The following is a 22908-nucleotide window of genomic DNA, read 5'->3' as shown; positions in this document are numbered from 1 at the left end:
TACTAGACCAGTTTGTTCAAAGCCCCATCCAACCTGACCAAACAGTACAGCCCTCAGATTTTAGGAACCCATATACCAACATGTCCAGGGGCTGTTGCATCGTGCCCAGCAGAGCCATCAGTTCTCTGGCACCAGCCAGGGGATTGTTCGCCCTTGGCTGTATCCTGCTTTGCAAACCCTCAGTATTGTAGGGTGGAGGCTGCGCTGTGCCTGCACCTCTGTCTTTATTCAAAGGATGTTTAATGAGAATACTGTCACTTTTGGGCAGGGGCCTGCCAGCCACAACAACTGCAGGGATTTGTCGAGCGCCAGCAGCAGCCTGTGCAGGATCTCTTGCTCCCAGACCACTACTGACAGGGCAGTGATCTTAGTCAAGAGGCAAAGTGGCAACCTGTGCAATACCATGGGGTGACACTGGGCCCTGCCTGGGGCTGGGAAGAGGCAAGGACCCACGTGCCAGCCTGTGGCTGGTCGTCTGCATCTAATAAGAGCAGTAGACCTGATGCCCTCACTGACAAAGCGATGCCCAGGGACGCTACCTAGCCACCACCACCCTGCTTTACAGCGCTTAAGCCAGAGCCAATAGAGCAGCACAGTTTTAAGGCATGAGATCAGTATTTAATCAGACCAAGGGGCACATGCTTCTACTCTCCATCACTCCTTATGTCCTTGAGACACTCACACATGACTTTCTTACAGTCAGCCCTGGATACCATCCTTTCCTGTAAGACTGGACAAAAGTCCCATACAGATACATCATAGTGGCAGGGAGGGAAGGGAAGGAGGCTGTGGCTGTGAACAGAAAGGAGACAAAGAGACACATGGATGGTGGACACCAAACAGTGACTTTGTCAGTCTGCTCTACAGAATTTCTGGCTATCAAGCCTAGAGGGCTGAATAAGAGTCAGGCAAGCCACCAGGTATGTCAGCAAAGGAAAAACATCATAGTGACAGTGGTGGATACTTCAAAAGAAAAGAGGGAAAGCAGATTTCAGCTTGGTGTCAGTGCAGAACACAGAGCTCTGTCTCTCGTGTGGCCATGGACACCCATGCAGACATTGTAAACCCTGGGTATACTCGTTGGCTGCTGTCTTAGTTCTGTCTCATTCCTGGGGGACTGAAACCCTCCAATGTAAATTGGGTTTTCAGCCCTTACCTCATATCAGGCTGCAGTTGGGTCACTCTGTCCTTGGTCTGTGTTGCCTCCTCCAGACTGGATGTATCCCATTCAGAGTGCCTCAGGCAGCAGCCTCCCTGCCACCACCCCTCCTGGTAGAACATCCCTGAGGAAGGATGGCCTGGCATTTTCTGTAGCAGGGTGCTGTCCCCAGCAGATGTCAGGCTCACACCTCAGTCTAGAGGGGACATTTCAGGGCTCAGGCTCAACAACCAGGCTCACAGTTAACTCATGATCACACAACTGTTTTGCAAATTGTGGAAATATTAGCACACCCAGATGTGCTAGGCACTTGCTGCTCCTTCATAGCAGCCAACACTGGTGCTCAAGTGCTCATCTGTTTTTAAGATAGCCCTCAGCTATTTAAAATAGAAGCAAGTCAGTTTACCTTTGAAAGGCAGGTCCCATGGTCTGAGCTAAACCATGTACCCTTTGCTGGCTATGTGGGGCTTGCATGGGCAGACATCAGAGAGCAGTCACTGGGTTTGGTAAATGTGGGTAGAGTAGGCTAGTGAGGAGACTTCAACGGGTGCTGACAGCTGGTGCAGCTAAAGGAAGGACCCCGGGGAGCTTAGAGATATGAGAAGGGCTGAGATGAGCTGCTAGGGGATGCAAGCACTGGAAAATAAGAAATGCTGAGAGAGCCAGCTGAGGGAGGTTAATAAAGCCTGCCTGTCAGGGGAACTATCTGACAGGCAGACAGCCAGAGGAGGGGAAAAAACAGCTCACTCGAGTCCACGGACCCATAACTGGGTTATGGAGCTATGTAATCCACTTAAGCTCTAAAACTGTCCTGCCTCCCTCCCCCAACCTTAACTCTCCTCTCCTGTACCTCTAATATTCAGAAATGTTTCCTCGAAGCTTCGCAGGAAGTCTTGACAGTGGTTCAATTTGATTAGCGTTAGCTGCGGGGTTTTCCCAGAGGACGTCGGGAAATACAGAGATGCATACCCCCGAGAAACCTGCAGGGTATTGACGAGCTCTTGCACTGTCTGCAGCACGGGAGAGACCTGCTCTGTAAGGGGGGCACGCACTCCAGCAGAGAGACAGGGGTGGGGGTTTTTTAACCTGCATTAGGAAATACATGTGGACACTTAATGCAGTTTATTCAAAAACAGCTGTCTTCTCCATTATGTGTCATTTACCCTGAGAGAGATTGGAGAAGCGCAAGACGCAAAAGGCCTCTTAGATCATCTAGCCCATCACCCCACAAATGAAGAATTAATCCCATTAAGGGCCACTGTTGGCTTCGGTGGCTTCAAGGTTTGGTCCTAATTGCACAAACACAAAGCCATTACAAGACTGCAGTCTGACAGGGAACCTTTCTTTTTCACAGGGTATATAATTTCCTTAATTAAAGGGGCTTATCTGCATGCTAATAATTAGAAAAATATTGTCCACTTTCATTCTCATTTCATTCTGATATCCTGGTGCGCTGGATATAGGCAGGAGGTGAGAATGTGCGAAGACGCGTATGTACTATGAGATCAACAATGCACAGGCATATCAAAAAGACAGGTCCTTGCCCATGAGGGGATTATAATCTAATTTATTATATGGATTGCAGCAGAGCATTACAAGCAAAAAAAAAAAAAAAAAAAGACGTTCATTTTATAGGAAGGATAAGGAATGTAGCATCAAGGGAAGGGTCCACACTGATTTTCGCATGCTTTGGATCAGAAAGCGACAATAGCTGAACACATTGCAGGCTATGTACACATTTTGTTTGTTCTCTAATTATTAATTTAGAAAGGACATTCAGTCAATGAGGGGACTGGATGATAAATGTTCCTGAGAGTTGTTTGGAAAAAAAGACCAAGAAAGGATTTATGGAATGAGAGGGACAGATTCCAGAAGGTTGTCTCCTGCAGACAGGGTAGAGTGGGAGAAGGTAAGAGGGCAGTGGGAGGAAGAGGACAAGGCTGAATGCATTGGCAGTGTCAAGGGTGCAGCCCATGATGGACCACAGGATGGGAAAATGTGCAAAGAAGCCCCTTAAGAGAAGATCAATATGGAAGCAAAGTGGAAAACTCAAGCAAGGACTACATAAATGGGGAATCAAGCTACCACTGCTGTTCCTTCCTCCTCCTGCATATTGCAGATGACAACTAAGAGCTCAAAATCTTTGATAATTTGTTGTTATTTTTGCTGTCATTTTATAATAAACTTAATCAATATGCAAACTCAAATTTCATTTGCAAGTTTTTAGTGGATAAACACTGTGGTCATCATCCTCAGTCAAAAAAGTGTGTGCCACCATTGATCAATGCTAATGGCTTTCAATAAAGCCTAATTAAGTAATGCTCTAAGATTGGACAGAGCATAAGCCAAGTCCCAAGCATGCCCTAAAGCCAGTCTAAGGGGAAAAGTGAAAGGGATCTTACCCCTATGAAGCTACAGGGGATTATTTCACCTACTGCAATCTTTAATAAGACTATCAATCAGCCAGAAGGGATGTTTATCCCTCTCTCCCAACATATCATACAGAGGCATTCATTCACCAGACATGAGCAAATAATGAATTGTTCTTTGAACCAAGAGGAAGATGAGGCCCACCTAGTCACCACCTCAATCAAAATGGAAAGCACCAAGTAAAAAAAATATAACCCAAGGCAAGACAGGAGAACAAAACAGATTAAATATATGTGTAAATATTCATACATAATAAGAGATGGGATTGGAACAAAACAATAAACCTTAACAAACCTAAAGGACAATCCAAGAGATTTCTCAGAGCTGCTAATGGGAGAGACACATAAATTGTTACTGGTATCTTAACTTCTGCTGAACATTAGTGTAACAAGTAAAGCAAGAAGTGGGAGTCAAGACCCCAGAAATCAGAGTTGTCTCTGCTGCCTCATACTGCTTAAACTACTGAGATATTAAAGGAGATCCTCAGCTTTCTTTATAAACATTTTAAAAAATTGATAAAACATCTGTCCTTCATGGTTGCAGATAAAATCCTGGAAACACAAAGCAAATGCACCCTAATGGCAAGTGAAATGAACTCAAACCTTGTTATTTTGAAATACATGGTTAGCTTAAACTCTCAGGACTGATCTCTGTGGGGACAGTCTCTTGTTTTGGGAGTGCTTAGGACTGAGAAAGAGGTGCTCAGAGGAGAGGGAAGGAATACTCCTTTCTGTATGCCACTTAGACCTTGTAAGAAGAAGAAAAGGGTAAGAAAAGATGGAGGTGACAGACATAAGAAAGAGACCTTTGCCTTGTTAAACACAGGTGACTGATATTTACAACATCCCTAATTTTTATTTGGCTCTTTTCTATCCCTTCTACACAGCAGTCTCCAACCCCCCAAAGGGGATCATAGTGCCCAAAAGATCTGTAGTAGCTTGTACCTATATGTATGTGTGACACTGCACTTTGTATCACTCTTCAGAAGATTCTATATGCATTAATTCAATACCAGGATAATTCTACAGCCACGTTTGCAAAGATAATACCTTGATGTTCCTGATGGTGAATTCATTAAAACTCTAATTTAAAGAGTGGCATATGAGGAAGCAAAGGATATTTTTTAAGCAAAGATGTTTCTGAGTGGATTAAAAGTGATGCAGCCACTGAGCTTTCTAATGCAAGCTCTTCTACGTCAGTCTGCAAAGAACAGTGGCCATTAGTGGTGTATTCCATATTACACTAGGAAAACGTGCTTGAGACTCAGACTGAGTTATTTTACTGTTCATTTCATTTTTATTACTGATATGTACTTTTTAACAGTTCTACTGCTAACATCTTCATGTATAAATGGTCAGATCAGTGGTTCAAATCCTGAAGTGACAGACAATTATTTAAATACTCTTTTAATCACACATTAATAAATCTTGTTTGTTCCCATATGAACTGTGGTATCCATGAGAGGTAATTAAAACGGCACATAGGTGTCAGTAGAGGTGTGCACTTAGTAGGAATGCAGCTCTTGGTCCACACAAATTGAACATAACACCACTGAAATAGCAGAAAAGACAGTCATGACAATATAAGGAAATTAGCAAAACGAGCCATTGGGGAAAGTGATATATATTGTTAGAGTTGCTGATACAATTAAGAAAATGGTAAAGCTCTCAGGCACACAAATTCTTCCTACTGTCCTCCCTTCCCCCTCCTTCAGTATCAGCCAGTCTAATAAGAGATATTGCAACTCCTTACAAGCCTTGCTTCATTTACAGAGAGCTGGACCTGTGATCAGGTGAGAAAATGCGACAAGCAGGACTGGCCATGCGTGCAAAATGGATCCTGAATTATTGAAAGGCAACCATGTGGCTGCCACCCGAGCAAACAGAGACGAACAATAAGAGAGGCAGTCAGAGGAGCAGTGTCTACGGCTGTCTGTCTTTCAACCCAGGTGCCTTTTATTTGTATCCATGTTTATTAGTGGCTTAATAAAAGAGATTGTCTACATGCCCAGCCTCACACACATTACCTCTGTGTATGGGCTCACTCTCCCTTACTTTCTGCTGTCTGTCATCTAAAACTGGGGAAAATGAAATGGAGGATTGGTTAGGATTTGGCCTGTGTTCCTACACACGTCTCTGGGTTAGACTTCAAGATGATGTAAACTGATGCTGACCCATTAAACTCACGTGGGCCTGCTGAGTTATGCCAGTGAAGGTTCCAACTTGTTTACTTATCAGCTGCTTATGTCTTACATGATAAATTGTTCCTGTACTGACAGTTAATAAAAGACATTTATGTAAATGAGAAAGAGGGCGCATGCTCTCCCATGTTATGCCAGACTGGAGTTCATTTAGAAAGGATTGCTTTCTCCACAAAAAATATCAGTTGAAAGACAGACAGACAGGTGTCATGTTTGTTTTGAAATATTGGGTCTTCAGTGAAATGAAAAACCATACAAGCTTTTTTTTTATTTTATTTTTTGGTACAACAAATTCAAACTTGTCATAAAAACAGAATTTCATTTGGCGACAACACTGTTTTATCAGGTTCTGCTGGAAAGCATTCAGCCTGGAGAAGGTCTCGGATTCCCAAAGGCTTTTCTGTTGTGGGTTCTTTCCACCCTAAACATGTCGGTTCATCTAATAAAAGAGACTTCCCAGCCTAAAAACCTCACCTCGCTTACACCTTGAAACATTCATACCACTTCTATACAGCTTATATCAGCTATTCACTAATGATGGTTTATTAGCAGCAAGTGGGGTCTAATATTCACCATCTTCAGATATGTGAGAATTGCACGTGTGTTACAAATGTCTGAGAACCTGCAAGACCAGTTTGTGTTCCTCCCCAAAAGGGAAACTATGAATCAGTCACAATATACAGCTGCAACATAACAATGAGTATTGTCCTTTCATTTTCTGTGACAACTGGAACACAGACACTAAACAGCAGGACAATGGAGTTGTGTCAACATGCAGAAGGATTTCAGAGTGCTTTGCAGATGAGTCATCCCGGTCTGTTATGGAACACTAAACCTTTGGCATTATGGGACTTTCTCAGTGATTTGATTCTCTTTATTTTTGTCTTAATTACTGCAACCCATAATTTCAGATGGTGTGAAAGGAGTGCATTCAATGCTTGCAGAAAAAAAGGGCTCTCTCAGTGGAGAATGGTCAAATTTCCCCAGACTTTTTCATTTGACTTATTAATTCCTGCTCCCTGCCATACATACACACAAACCCACACTTAAATATAAAATCTTCTACTTTTGTTACAGGTGAGAAAAATGTTGTCAAGATACAGCAGGAGAAAAGCCTTTGGGACTTGGTGTATACATTAACACAAGCATCTTCCCTGACCATGGCTTTTCCATGTGCTTAGAGTTGGACCTCTTCTGTATATTTGTTCATACTCTGTGCTGCTGGTTACTCTGTAGTGCCCCTTTCTTTACTGCTAGGCACTTTTCCATTATTGTCTTTAACAGAATACCTTGTGTGTCTCCTCATAATTAAAAGAAAAACTCATCTCCCTTCCCTGGCTCTTTTGGACTTCAATGAGAAAGAGTCACCCTACTTCTTTTCTCCATTGTTCCTGTAGGTGCACAATCGTCATCTCTAAACGCAGTTTAAAATCACTTATTCTGTATTTGGTAACAATCTGGCAGAATTTGGCACACTGCACAGGGGTGAGGTCATTTGGTAGAGCAGGGAATCCATGGGGATCTGTGGCTGTCTTGTTTGTTATTAATCTGTTCCTCGCAGGAACTCTTCTGCTGTTTAAACTTTTAATCTAACAAACATTTTGAGTACCATTCCTTTTCTGGAGGGATTATTTCCTCCATTGTCCTAAATACTGGGGCTACAGCCTCAGAACAACTTGTAGAGCTGGCGAGTAGGGCAGTGCTTTCATTTGGAATCTGTGTGTTTCATTGCCTGTCAGAGAGAGCACATCTAGCTCTTTGAGGGCTTAATGGTGACAAGGAACATTTGCAACACGAGTTGTTTGCACTGGGGTGTCCTTTCCCCTGTGTTAATAACACATAGATTCTCTGTGCTACTCTTTCACCTCCTGCACTGCTCATCTGCCTTATCCAGCTAACAAACTCGAAGCACCTCCTGCCCTGATCATGGCCTTGCATATTTAAGTCATTAGAGCGAGGCACTTGGCACACACTAGGGATGTGGTGAAAGCTGATCCTACAAGAAATACAGCAATCATTCCTCAGCCAATGCTGTCTAGATCCTCATCCCACTTTTATTTGAGTCCCTGACAGAGGAATTATTGAACTGGACTAATGCACAGCAGAAAGTAAATGTTTATTGAAGAACTGCTCAAGTTTTATCTACCCACATATTAAATGATCTTGAATTTGGGGCAGAAATGGGCAAGGAAAGAAAACAAAGCAGCAAATGATCTATCTGACAGGCCTTTGGAATCGAGCGGTAACAGTGAAGTCTCCGTGTTTATGTATGTGTGTTGTGGAGGGAGAGGGGGATGCACAAAGGGAGGGGAAGCCAGGCAGAGGGAATATATGTATGAGCTAATCTGTTTCTTGCTTTCCTCCTCCCCTCCCCATCTCCTTTTCTCTGCCTGCCTCTCCTGGGAGATGACTCACACCTGCTCTGCCCTGATACTACCATTTCCCATCAGATGCACAGAGTCACTCTGAAGTCACCCAAGCTGTTCTGTGTTAGATCCCTGCATTGCTTACATCTGCTCTTTGGTGTGCAGGATTCAAATGCTGTGATGGACAACAAGCCTGTAACTCAGCACAGACTCATGAAATCCAGCCACCTGCCTGTGACACATTGATGCCTTGATGGTATCATGGGCTTCTGAGCGCTCCAGCCTATTGGGAGTGGGTCAATAAATCTTGTTTGTCAGAGAGATGGTTTTTATAAGGACCATGGCAAAGCATTCATTGGTTGACATCAGGTCCTCAGATACACAAATGACTTTTCAGTTCTAAAGGCCTGAGTCATTTCATCTGCATCTGACCTTATTCCACCTACACCTCCCATCTTAGCTAAAACGTGCTCTTTCACCTGCATATAAACAAGCACAGTGCCATTCTATGCAGGATCCCAAAGCAGTTTGAAAACATTAATGGATGAAGAGTCAGGACCTCATCACAGTGTGGGTAACCATTAGTTTAATTTACATTTTAGGAAACCAAAGACATAGAGATAATCAGCATCTTCTCCAAGGCTATATAAGAAGTAGAGACAGAATATTGGAAAGGAATGGGGCAACACGGTGTTGTATATGGCAGTATATTTGAGAGTCAAAACCAGTCTTAAGCTCAGTGAAAAGGAAAAGCAGGTGTTTTACACGTGTTAGTTTTGCAAAGTTTTGCATCTCTAAATTTCTCAGTGAGTTTCACTTTCAAGGGAGCCTGTATACTTTAGGGATGCTCAGTAATAATAACCGAATTTGACCACCTTTGTGGCTCAAAGCAAGGCTACAGACTGAACAAAAACTCAGGAAATCTTGGAGGGTTCTTGTTCCTGATGCCCACTGAAATATTGCACTGGGCAAAATGCACATTATTTTTAAAGTCACCAAGAAAGCATTGTTAACCCTTATTATCCCATAATTTGTTTTTCTTCTTCGATGGGTACACCTAAAGTACCAATCACTGTAGTATCCATAGCTCCTTACAGGTATTATCAAAGACAGGAAAAATGGTTTGCCTTGAGCTGTCAGCAGCAAGTTCTCTGTGTGCATAGATACTGCACTTATCCAGTGCACATCTCTACAGCAGACAGCTAGAATCATCTTAAAAATATGACAAATGAAGGCGTGATGGTTTTCCCTAACTAGGAAGATGTTTTCCTTCAGATATGATCCCTGTACCATGCTCTGACAGTTTCAAGCTTAAGGTTGATCTCCATGAGAAGCCAGATCTAAGCTGTGAGCCTTTCACAGAGGCAGCTAAAGTCCCTGGAACAGACTTCCTGGGAGCATGAGTGTCTTCTTCAACCAGAGCTGTCACTCCAGCTCCTACAGACACTGGTGGACAAGCCAGTTGCCCATCACAGCGTGTATGACCTAATTTTTGGAAGTGCTCTGGACCTTTACTGACATGAATCCAGACTTTCAAACAATAATGAGAAAGAGGAATTTCCTTTCTCCTCAACATGAGAGAGGAAGCCATTCTTTTACAATTAAAATAATCATGAGCATATGTCTGACTTCTTGCATAAGGCAGTAAAATTACATCCACAGTTATATTTCACTCTCATTTTCTTTGGGAAATGTGATCCTGAAATAGAGCCTTGCCCTTTCCCAGTGATAACTTCCCTGTTCTATTATAGGAGGGATAGAACAACAGTTCAGCACAGGTTTCCAAAAGGGCTTTTACATCTCTACAGAGGGAAGGATGCATACTTTTTTTCTAGAGATTTTTAACTCTGTTTAGTTCAGCCATTCATTGTTCCAGATGTCACTGGAAGTCGCATTTAAAGGCCTCTTTTATATATACTCCAGAGTTTTTCTTCAATTCCACAGTCCTTCACTGAGGCCCTGGATTTATACTCTGCCTTCTTCTCCGCCTCTCCTGGATATCTCTTTTTGCTATCACCCTGTTCAAACTCTGATGTACCTACTTCCTCAGCTTTCTACCCCCTGCCACGCTGCTTTCATTCATCCATTAGTGCTTTAGCTTTCACTCTGGCATTGATCAGCAGAGGCATTTGGAAGAACAAAATCTGCCCCACCCCTACATCTTGATACTGATCATGCTTAGCAGATGCATCTTACAGCCTGTTTTGGCTGGGATAGAGTTAATTTTCTTCCTAGTAGCTGGTACAGTGCTGTGTTTTGCATTTAGTATGAGAATAATGTTGATAACACATGGATGTTTCAGTTATCGCTAAGTAGTGCTTACACTAAGTCAAGGACTTACTTATCAGTTTCTCATGCTCTGCCAGCAAGTGGGTGCACAGGAATCAAGTGTGGTCACGTGGCACATACAGGAAAATCAAGGGATCAGACCCAGCCAGTCTGGATTTAGGAAAGGCAAGTCCTGCTGGACCAACCGGATTTCTTTTTATGACCAGGTGACCCTCCTGGTGGATGAGGGAAAGGCTATGGATGTGTCTACCTGGATTTCAGCAAAGCCTTTGGCACCGTGTCCCAAAGCATACTCCTGGAAAAGCTGGCAGCCCACGGTTTGGACAGGGGCAGTCTCTGCTGGGTCAGGAACTGGCTGGAGGGCCAGGCCCACCACCCGAGGGTGTTGAACGGGACTGCATACATTTGGCAGCCAGTCACCAGTGGTGTCCCCCAGGGATTAGTTTTGGGCTCAGTCCTGTTAAACATTCTTATTGATGATCTGGAAGAGGGGATTGAGTCCACCATCAGCTGACACCAAGCTGGGGGGGAGCAGTGATCTGCTGGAAGGCAGGAGGGCTCTTCAGAGGAACCAGGACAAGCTGGAGAGATGGGCTGACTCCAATGGAATGAAGTTCAACAAGGCCAAGTGCCGGGTCCTGCACTTTGGCCACAACAACCCCTGCAGCGCTACAGGCTGGGCACAGAGTGGCTGGAGAGTAGCCAGGCAGAAAGGGACCTGGGAGTTTGGACTGACAGGAAGCTGAACATGAGCCAGCAGGCCAGTGGCATCCTGGCCTGTATCAGGAACAGTGTGGCCAGCAGGACCAGGGAAGTGATCACTGATCCCTGTAGGACACCACTGGTGACCAGCCGCCAACTGGATGCAGCCCCGTTCACCAGCACTCTCTGGGCCCGGTCCTCCAGCCCTCCAGCCAGTTCCTAACCCAACACAGAGTGCCCCTGTCCAAGCTGCGGGCTGCCAGCTTTTCCAAGAGTATATTATGGGGGACAGTGTCAAAGGCTTTACCTTGAAATACTTTTGCTTTTGAAATCCATAGTATTATTATGTTTTACTTTCTTTCAGTTATTAAAATGTTTTTATTTCAGCCCATGAGCTTTACTTTTTTCTGATTCTTCTCTCCATCCCGTTGTGGGGGAGTGGGTACACAGACCCATTTACCCAGTGGCAGAGAAGCAGTCAGGCATCACCTCGCAGGAAGCAGTAGGGAATGTGGCACCCAGGAAAATAACCCTTTGTAGTCCTGGTTCCCAACTCTCTTACAGACATTTTAGATCTGGATTGGCTTTTATCACGCTCCTGGGCTATACAGATTGTATCTCAGTAAAGAGAAACAAAGCCATAAAGAACTGCTCCAGATACTGGCTGCCCAGTGTTGTGACAGGAAAGTACTGGCCACATCTATACTTATCTGATCCTCTGAGACTCTGAGGGGCTCCCCAAAGCCCTTCCACAGCCAGGGATCCCTTGTTCACACTTTGCTGATAAGCAGCATGGACCTGAGCTGGCCATGCATCACCTGGCCTTGCAGTCCTTGGTAACAGGGACCTGCAGGGAAGCATCCTATTCTCTTTCTTTACTTAAAGGTCAGTCACTTATGTCATTCAAGGCCCCTGGTATAGATGGAGGCTACCAGTGCAAGTCTGGATGACTGCAGCAGACTCACTGTGTGCTGGCATGTGCTTCAAGGCATATCCCCCCGCCCTAACTTCGACCCTCCTGCTACCAGCCAGGGAGGTACTCAGCATTTAACCACAGAGCTCAAATGCACAACTAGGTGTTGTTTCTCAGCTGTCCCATAGGGCTCTGTTGTCACTGTTCTGTGTAAGTCTAGAAAGCACCATTTTGCTTTGCTGTAGCACTGAAATTCCACTGTGCAGCAGCAAGACAGCCCACCTCGCTGCCTGATCTGACATTGCCAGATTTTACTATCCACCTGCTACACATACACACTGACATACACATAACGCCAATCTCTCTAAACTTCTAATAAAATGTGATTGATTAACATTTAAATGCCAACACAACCCCCCTGTTGACCTGCACTTGCACTGATCAATGTTTCCAAGAAAACTAAAACTCCAGCTCACTGAAGATGGAGCCTGATTGATTTCTGATGCTGTACCATGTCTTTTGGATTAACACCTTTGGACAGTGTCCCTGTGGCTCAGGTGGACAGCAGAACTGCACCTGCTCCCTCTTCAAGGAACTAGGAATGAAAGAGCTTGTTCAGAGAGAAAAGTCCTAAACTTGCCTGGGATTACAGGATGGCTGAAAAATAAGGGTTCCAATGGTGGTAGGAAAAAAGTCCTAAAGTGACAGGTTTGTGCCTTCTACTAATCGTCTTGCTTTGGTCTTACTGGGCTAACATAGGAAGGGGAGCTCTGATGCCTAGTTCATGAAATGTGTTGGCATTGCCTGAAGAGCCACTGCTTTCTGGCTACCAGTGCCTGAGACTTCCCTAGGAAATCCACAAATTTTTGCTATCTCTTATTTTCCACTAACCTTTCTAGATGACCACATTACCATCATCTGCAGGCTGCTAATCATGTCAGCTATCAGCTGCAGCCAAGTGATCCTTATGGTAGGATTCATGTGACACAAGTCAATGAACAAACACATTGCATCAAATGTGTACACGTGGCCCTTGTCTTTTAAAATTCATCCATTAGTATACATTTCTTTAGGAAGTTTTACTCCAGAGAAGGGCAGCCTGCAGTGGTTGAAAATGTTAGGACTCCCTAGGAGATGAACCAAGCAGAAATCACAGACTATCTGCAGTGTACTGTAGATATTCACGTTTGTGCACATCTTGGAGACTGTCTACTGCTCTGACCTACCTATGGGATACAGCAAAGCTGGGAAAGGTTCAGAGAAAGACAATGAGGTTGTATGGAAAAGCTTAAATTCAAGGGATACTAAGTCATCTAGGACTCTTTAGCCTAGAAATGAGATATCTGATAGGATTGTAAAGCAGCAAGTGCCATGAAGAAGGTAGACACATACTGACTGTGACTTGTCTTCTCTGAAACAAGAACCTTGAGCACCAAATGAAGACAGTAGGCAGATGGTTCAAAATAAACAAAAGAGGTTGTTTATGTCCAAACACACAGCTGAACTGGGGAACTCCTTGCCACAAGGTCTGCAGTGACCTTAGTTACTGTTTGGAGAGCATCTGGACAAACCAGTGGATAATAAAATTCAAGTGCTCAGAAATGAGACCAAGTTCAGGATGTCCTGAGATGGAAACAGAGCTGAAAATATAGTCAGAAGTAGTGTTATACATACTTTCTCTATTCTGACATACTTCTTCAGGTCTCTGCTTTTGGCCAACAAGAGAGAGCACATACTGGGACAGTTGAAACATTTTTCTAAGCCAGTACTGTTGCTTATGTTATATATAACATACCATCTCCTACTAAATGGAGACCAGCAGCTGCCCCTTTACCACCATCACCACCTTTCCCTGCATTGAGCAATATGTGAGAAAGAACCTGGTAGAGTTTAGAGCACCATTTTCAGAAACAGAAACAAACTAAAGGGAATGGCTACCTGGTACAATGAAAGGCAATGTGAGAAACCAAAAGTATTTCTCAAGATATGGTTGACAAATAGGAACAGACCAGATGGAGTAGTACGGAGCAAGCCCTTGCAGAGATCAGTTTCCACCTCCACAAGCCTCTAAAAAATAAAATAAAATTAAAAAAAAAAAGCAAAAAAAAAAAAGCTTTCTTTTGTTGGAAAGAAAGAGGATAAGCATCCATATCACAGAAGTGCACATGCTTTTAGTTGGTGCAATTTTAGTTACAGCTCCATGGGAGAAACCAAGACCTGGAAACATCTGGAAAGAAGATACAGCTCGATAGAAGAATCTCTGCAGGTAGGAAAGCCAGCCTGTGATAAAACCCTTGGGTGTCCCATGTTTTGGTACTTTGGAGGGGCTGAAAGGAGACTGGATCAATAGCATTTGAGTAATATTTGCATTATTTTAATTTCATGCGTCTGTCTTCCACTGGTGGCATGTCTGGGCCAAATATAGGAATTCTCCCTCCACTTTTCAGACTTTAATTGTCTGTACGATGAGAAAAGAATTAATTCCCACTGTAACAAGTGACTTGATGCAGGCAGGACATGTTGTCATGCCTACCTGCACTGAATTTTCGGTTATCTGGCTGGTGTATTTTCCACACATGCACTCATGGTTAAACTGATATCTGGATTCAGAAACAAAGGATGTCTTCTACTGGTCAGATCACTTAGAACCACTTGGAGGGGGTGTGGGGGAGTTCCCATTAGCTTTCTTTCAGTGTTTTTGTCTCGGTGAGAGGTTATTTGTTTTTTAACAAATGTCCCACTATATCAGCAATGTAGCATATTAATGGTGGTGACCTGTCTCCCTGTCCTCTTCCATGGAACATTTTATAAGCTTTTGGTCTTACAATAGGTTGTGAGTTTATTGTAAGAGTACAGGGATTTATGTTATTGTTGTTAGCAGAGCAGATCATAGAATCACAGAATGTCTTGGGTTGTAAGAGACCTTAAAGATCATCTAGTTACAACCAACCTTGGCACTTTTCACTAGATGAGGTTAGTCAGAGCTCCATCCAACTTGGCCTTAAACTGTTCTGTAAGATGTTCTGTAAAACCTCCTGAACTAGACCTCTGAGGCATGGTAGTCCTTTCGTAGGTGTGTTGCTGGGAGTACAGAGACCCTTTTCACATTCAGCCTCTTTATGCCACTGTGGAGACACAGTGATGGGATACAATGGAGAAGCTTGCTGTACACTGCAGTACCTATGTTTTCAGGACTTGTGGATTTATGTTGTCAGCCAAAAATTAGGTATCTGTGTGTGTCCCAAGCTTACCCTTCAGAACAGGACAGAAGGGCTTTGGTTTGCATTCAAATTGCTCCAAGATTTCATTCTCAGTTCCTTTATTTCGCTTGTTGTCCACCATGGAAACTAGGAGTTATTCACACTCCTGCATCACCTCCAAAGGTCTCCGCATAACTCATAACCCTATTGTACTTATCGCAAAGTTCAGAATGAAGAAATCTATCTGTGAAGCAAAATGCTATTGAAGATAAAGGTCTTTCCTTCAAGCTTTTGTCTCACAAACCCCTCACATTCCCAGTGTTTATAGAAGTCCTGCTTGTGTGGAGTTTGGCCCTGATTTGACACAACTAGAATGGGAGACATCCTGATCTGAATTTGGCTGAAGTGGGCACACTCTGTATTGTGTGCCCATTTGCCATAATTCTCACTGTCCACTGTCAGCTCTAAGGACCAACCATCTCCCTTCTTCTCTTTCTTATGTGCAGTAAGTCAGTATGAAATGCTCTGTCTTCCCAGAGCCTGCCATTTCTGACTCAAATCTCAAAACTTTCTTCTATATTGACTAAGATGGGTACAACCAGGAAAGGAGAAAAAAAGAGATTTTTTTAAAACTACAAGGTCTGAGTCTTCTACCCTATTTGCTGAAAAGAGTGTACACTAACTAAAAAAGAGTACACTAACTTTGTAATTTCATCTTAACAGCCACAAATACCATTCCTGGAGCTGTATTTGACATCTACCTCATGATCCTTTTCCGGCACTACGATGCTTTCCTTTCCCTTTGATTTTTCCAATATCTCCCAAGTATTCTGCCTGCTTAGGCCACTCCTTCAGTTGAAGGCCGTGACTTTGCTTCCTGAGATTCAAACAGGCTGCCACCTTTCATCAATACCAATTTCCCTTTTTTCCCCTCCAGAAAGAATTGCCTGTCTGGCAGACAAAGGAAAGCACCTCTCACATAAAAGTGGAGCAGAACTAATGTATTTACTGTATTTGCCTATTTTATTATTCCTTGGAGATGTATTAGTCTAACAGGTTTATTTATGGTACGTAAAAAGTTAAATATTCCTTTGTCCTTGGGATTTACATAAACTGGTGCAGTGTGAGATTCTGGGGGTTTTAATGAGGTATTTGTCAAAATACTCTCCCCAGTAGATTTTTTTTTTTAATACCTTTGAGACCATAAAGGATCATTTTACTACAATACTCTGCTTCTATCAGAGCCTGTGTGAGTGGCTTGTAATATCCTGTGGTTGTATTCCCTCTGGACGTCTGACTTCCCTTTTAGAGCAGTAAAAGACAAGACAAGCAGAGCCTGGAGGATGCCTGCCAGAACCTCCCCTGAGCCAGGACTGAATGGAGCAGCACGAGCTTCATGCATTCCACCCAGGATCTTGGGGCCAGATCAGAGATCCTGCAGAGCCCACCCAATGGTCATGGAGCCCCACACCTGGAGTTAAGACACACAGGAGGCTTCATCCAAGCTGTAAATAAAAAATTCTCCAAACCAAAGTGTCTTCCTTAGTGGAGTGGGAAGAAGCAACTTAACATCAAAAAAGATCTGGAAGAACTTGACAGTGTTTGCTTTTGCCCTGAGGAAAGAGTGGCCAACATGTAATGTCCCGGTCTGTCAGCATTCAGGGCAGCCCTCACCTGTACCATAAGAGCTGGGCTTTACCATAAGGGCTGCACCATAGGAGCTGGGTCAAACCCACCATTTCCATGGATTTTAATGTTGGCCCCAGAAGGCACAGCACCCCTCTTGATGCCCTACTTGGACAAGACACGGGCTTCAGGTGGAGTCAGATGATCCATCGCTGATCAGGCCCAGGAAGAGGCACTGCACTTGCTCAAGCAGGGACAGCCTCATTCTCCCTCACTACCCAGAAACACATCCCAAAGCCTGGGTCCCATCAGACCACAGCTGGTAGAAAGTCCCAAGGAGAGGATCACCTACGTCAGGACATGACCAGGGCTGGAGAAGCAAGAAGGAATCTTGATCCAGGTATAGGGAGGGATCTGACTACAGCCAGAAGGGATAAGATGGGAGTGGGTTATGTAAGTGGTGCCAGTCCCTCTATTTAAGGACACTGATGGGGATGTAGGGAAGGAGACAATTATGTAACAGCATTATTTACAGGTCTGACTGAATCCTTCACAACTTCTGCATATCCTTTATTGTGCAAAGTAAGCCAGACAGGGAGCGAAAATTACAGCTAGTTAGGGATACCTTCATTAATTCTTTTTTACTTCAGTGCTTCTTTTGCAAATTAGAAATCCAGAAAGTTCCTTTACAAATATCAAATGAAAACACACACACAAAAAACCCAAACAACAACAAAAACAACAACAAAACAACAAACAAACGGAGAAAAGCTACAGAAAAGAAACTAAACACTAATTATCAGCTTAGTGGAGTGAATCAATATTTACCTCAAAACATGTTAACAATATATGTAAACACATCCTCATTCTTTCTCAGTCTGTGTGGATGTTGCTCTCAGGCTATGGCTCACTAGGCACAACCTGAGTAGTTCTTAACTCCAGTTGATCCCAGGAAGAGATCATGCAGGCTTAGCTTGCACCAGAAGTCAGTTCTGAACCACATCAAATATCCACGTGTCAGTGACTGAAGCATTAGATACAGGCAATTTCCAGCATGAAGAACAGCCCCTAAAGACATGCAGAAAAAGGTTGCATGGGCAAGAGATGTGGTTGGGATGGATAGTTCTTTTGGTTTTTTTTTTTTTTCACATTGGCATGTAGGGAAATCACTGTACAGGACTTTGACAACATGAAAGTTGTGCTGAGGTCCTTTCTTCAGCATGATTTTGTTATCTTGTATCCATGGGTTCCTTTCTAGCAAACTGATCAAAAGCCCAGTGAAGGTGGTCAGTCTTTCCATTGGACTTTAATGGGCTTTCGATCAAGACCCACAAGGTCAATTCTATGAAGTTTTAACTAATTTTGAGCACGTTCAATTTTCATTGAAATGTTAGTAGTCAGCATCTCCAGAGGTGTCTTATAGATTGGGGCTCTAGATCCACTATGACATACAGTGAGTAATTTATTTGTTTTTCAGGTGACTTTTCCAAAGTCATCTGAATCATATATAATTGGATGGACAAGTGAGGCCATCTCTATGGACACAAATGTCTCCTTATCCTCATGTCGGTTGGCAGGAGAGGTAGGATCAATCATCAATGTTGCACACAGTGACAGACAACTAAATAAAAAAAGAAATCAGGTGCAACATTATAGAGTCAGGTTTCTTTTTACTGTAGGGCTGTTACAGCTCCTAAAACATTCATTCATTTTAATAGGTTACAGAGCTTAAAAAAAAAAAAAAAAAAAGGGGGGGGGTGCAGTTCTCCAAAACTAAACAAACACATTTGTTGAAGCTTTAAATTTCCGAGTGCACAGATAGCTCTAAAAGCTGAAGTGTATAATTCATTATTTATAACCACTTATAAATTTTACGTAATCTGCAGAGAGTTATTACCTAACACTTAGTTTTCAGTGTCCAAAACATACTTGCTGCATGTACACTGTTACTGACACCTTCAGTGGAGCAAAGGAACAAATCTGACCGTAGCTGTGGTCTTCCAAGCATCCAGGCTCCCACTGGTCATCTCTGTAGCAGAGGGACGGTGCTTCTTATAACACTTATACCCCTCCCATCTAGAGGGGATGCAATTTGAAAGCAACACAGGTCTAAGCTACTCCTTAGATTCCTGCTGCAGTCAACAGAGATGAATAAAACATCTTCTGAGAATAGTTCACTCCATTCAAGGAGAAACAGGGTAAATTAGTCAGGACAGGGTGGACATGGGATGCAATGCTCTCCCATCTCTTTCTGTTTATTGTAGGGGAAGCCGGGCCAGCTCATTTATCTCGCCCTCATTTTTTTAGGGAAGATTTGTTCCTTTACAGTCCAGTCTAAGTGATATTCTTAGCAAAGACTAATGCAAAAAGACCACAGTACACAGGGCCTCCAAATACCTATGTGCTAGGGATGAGTTACGAGGATGGCATTTATCCAGAGATACTGAATCTCCCAACCCTCCCTGCTTCACCCCAGACAATGTGCAAGTTGCTCTGATTGAGACAAAGGACTGCAGCCCTGGACTCGGGCTTTTGCACACTCTTCTGGTTTTCTTCACATTTTGAAATGCTTTCAGTCAGTGCTCATCTAATCCCGTGGGCTGCCATTTGGTCTCTGAGGGAGTGCAAATGCGAAGCTGCTCAGACTCCTTGGGAGCTGCACTGCCTTTCTCGGCTGAAGGCCAGCGCTGACATTCCCAGATTTGCTTTCTTCGCTCAAGGGGGAACACTGGAGCCATGTGTCGTGCTAGGTGCAGTAAGTAGATATCTTAGGGGATTAAGAACAGACACGGTGGGAAAAAGAAGTTACAATCATGCATATCCTCACATCTTCCCAGCTGCGTATCTGCACGTGGCCTGAAAGACTGAGAGACTTGACTGCAAGAAAGCAGAGCTGTGATTGTATGAATAACTGTACCAACAATCCCACTGGATTAGACAAAAGGTTCAGTGGTGAGAGGTTTAGCATGCAAAAAGGTAAAAGCAGTGCATAGGAGTTAGCTACTTCTATCCATTATCCTCTTTCATTACCCTTTTAATTCTCAGAAATATTAAGAACATTATCTCCAAAACTTTAAGTTTATGAAATAAAGATAATCTTTCCTTCTCATGTGTTCACTCCCTGCCATTTCTTTTTGCCTCAACTGAAAACATGAAAACAATCTTGAGCTGCTGAGGAGCAAAGCAGCTGCACTGATGTCAGAGCTTCTCTGAGGACATTTCCCAACAGGCCTGGAAAAGGATTACAGTGTAGCTAGTAACAGTAGGGGATGTTGATTTTCAAATCCCTTTTATTCAGCATTTGTGTCAGCGTTTTCATGCGTGTTACCTCCGGGCTGAGCCAAACATAAATCTGTTCTTACCGGTCTTCTCATTAGCATGCATGAAACAAACATTAGCAGAGAGGGCATCGGCACCGAGTGATAGCAATCCATTTATATAGCTTTGGGAGGCAACAGGAGGTGGGGAGCAGTGGAGTCTGACACATGGACCCGGTAAGGCTGCTGAAAGCCTGTGTGTGCTGCAGAATGCCAGGCTGCTGCCTGCAAGGTGGGGCGTGAGACATATGGTGTGTCAGAAGCAGGTATAGTACTGGAGTTTCAGTCTCGGAAACGAGGGGAGGTCCATTATCCATTGTTGAAAGAAAATTTCTTTCATACCCAGTTTGTCATCTGCTTCTACATCCAAAGACAGAGAAGCAACTTCTCAGTCATTGCCTTAAACCAGCACCACAGGAAGAAGGTCCAAGATTTTTTTTTGATGATGGATTACTTAATGTACTTAAACTACGTGGATGTTCTATATCCTCAAAAGCAGGAGGAAACACCAGCAAAACAGGGAGCATCAAAGAATATGAAGCTTCTCTGTTGTGCAAAACCCACTATGCTGAACAAATGTTGCTTCATAATATAATATAGATTTTTTTTTAACATATATAGACATTTTTTTTTACACATATAGACTTTTTTTTTCACAGCTTTACTGTGAAAGCTTAGGCACATGTGAACAAAAACTCTGTGTCAGGAGTCATGGTAAATAACAAACATTTCATACATCCCTGTAACTGTGGTGGCTGGACTTTCTCTTTTCATGCAGTAAAGCTACTGTAAACAAGACATTGTACCAGACTATGCAGCAGATTCCATATCACTAATAACACTGGAAGGGCTGAGAAACTGGTGTCTATCAACAACATCCCTTGTGTTAAATTAATGACATGTACCAGAAGCAATGCAGGAAGATTGTTGGTTTTGGTCCCATCTGGGTCCTGTGCTGTGGAAGCAGAAAATGATAGTGCTTTTTTGGGAGAAACATTTTTGGTTGCTTTGTTTTGTTTTGTTTGTTTGTTTGAATTATTATTATTTTTGTGGGTTGTTTTTTTAAATAAGTCACAGCAGAGCATTGCTTTGGCATGGAAAGGGCAGTATTTTCCTATACAGCTGACCTGAGCATATGGAAGTGGAAAGACCATATCTTCATTCTTTGAAGTAAGAGGTTGCACATAGGGAGAGAGTGCTTGAGATCCAGCACGTCAACCCAGGAAGTCTCACTCAGCTTCTCTGGTGGGTCAATGCAAAGCCTTCTACCTGAATTACAATAACTACGTAACTCCAGGAACCTTGGAAAGAGATGATACAACAGGACACTAGGACATCTCTACTAACGCCTTCTGTGCTGTGAACAACACTGAAGTGCTCCATTAAGACGAAGATGGGATAATCTATCAACTACTGCCTGTGATGAGCACTGAGCCCCTTAGAGGTATGATGGCTGTCCTTTAAGTTTCTTGCTCCCAAAGCAAATGCTGGACGCTCACCCCCATATGTCCAATAGCAAATAAGTACCTCATAATTCAGAATACTTTTTCAAAAGCAGACAGACCTAACACTAGACACACTTGTCCCTTGGTGTTACTGTCTGCAGAAACTGGCCCATCTTAGCACACTGAGACAGCAGGTTTGCACGTTCCAATTTTTATCTGCTTATTTAATCGAGCTTCTGTAATAGGGATGCAGTACAGTCCTCCCACAACTTTTTTTCAGCTAAATCATCAACATTTAGCTCCCCTCTTTCCCCACATTGAGCACAGAGCCCTAACCTTCCCTACCTGAACAGATTCTCAGTTACCTTACATTCAGAAACATGAGTGCTTCTAGCACAGTAATCCTGTATTTGGTGGGAACAAGATTGCCTTATCACATCCAAAAAGCATATCTGGACAAATACAGGCCCTCAGGCTGTCTGTTCAGATTGTCCAGCATCACTCTTCCCAGAGAAGGGCACTCTATCCACAAAAACTCCCACAGACACCTCTGTCTGCCTAATCCTACTACCTGTACCTTCACTGTCCTGTAGTTAAATATGAGTTAAACACAATTTCCTATAACTACATTTGGGGCTTGTCCTCTTTAGTGTTCCTACCTCAGAGGTCCTGCAGTGACAGGCAGGAAAATTTCCTACCCTAGCTTGTGGCTGGCCCACCTTTGTTTCCATCCATCCATCCATCCATCCATCCATCCATCCATCCATCCATCCATCCATCCATCCTTCCTTCCTTCCTTCCTTCCTTCCTTCCTTCCTTCTGGAGCAGGTGAGTTAGCTATTCCTGGGGAACAGACAAAGTTATCTATCTTAGCCTGATCTAAGAAAAAGGAGAACTGGATTTTTCTTAACTTCTGATTAGGCTTTTCCTAAATCATGTGCAATGTTCCCACTCTCCTCAGAGATTCAGCAGATGGCCAGGGAACTTGGCAGTCCTGGTATGCATGCAGTGTGATGGTCTTGCTCCTTTTTCCTCAGTCTGTGGGTGGCATTGAAGGAAATGTCTGGGCAATGAATGTTTTCCCTCTCCTCTTGTGCCCTGGATGAAAAAGCAAAATAGCACATCAACCTGCAGTGATCTGGCCTATGTCAGTTCTAGGATTTTTATCTGAAAGGCGTTAAAAGTGCCTTACAATGTATTTTGTTTCACCTAATAATATTCTAGTTATGGGATCTCTTACCCTAGGAAATTGCCCAACATT

Source organism: Myiozetetes cayanensis, unplaced genomic scaffold (genome assembly GCF_022539395.1).
Source record: "Myiozetetes cayanensis isolate MyiCay16 unplaced genomic scaffold, myiCay2020 scf5-8, whole genome shotgun sequence".
Classification (NCBI taxonomy): domain Eukaryota; kingdom Metazoa; phylum Chordata; class Aves; order Passeriformes; family Tyrannidae; genus Myiozetetes; species Myiozetetes cayanensis.
This window is presented reverse-complemented; position numbering follows the sequence as displayed.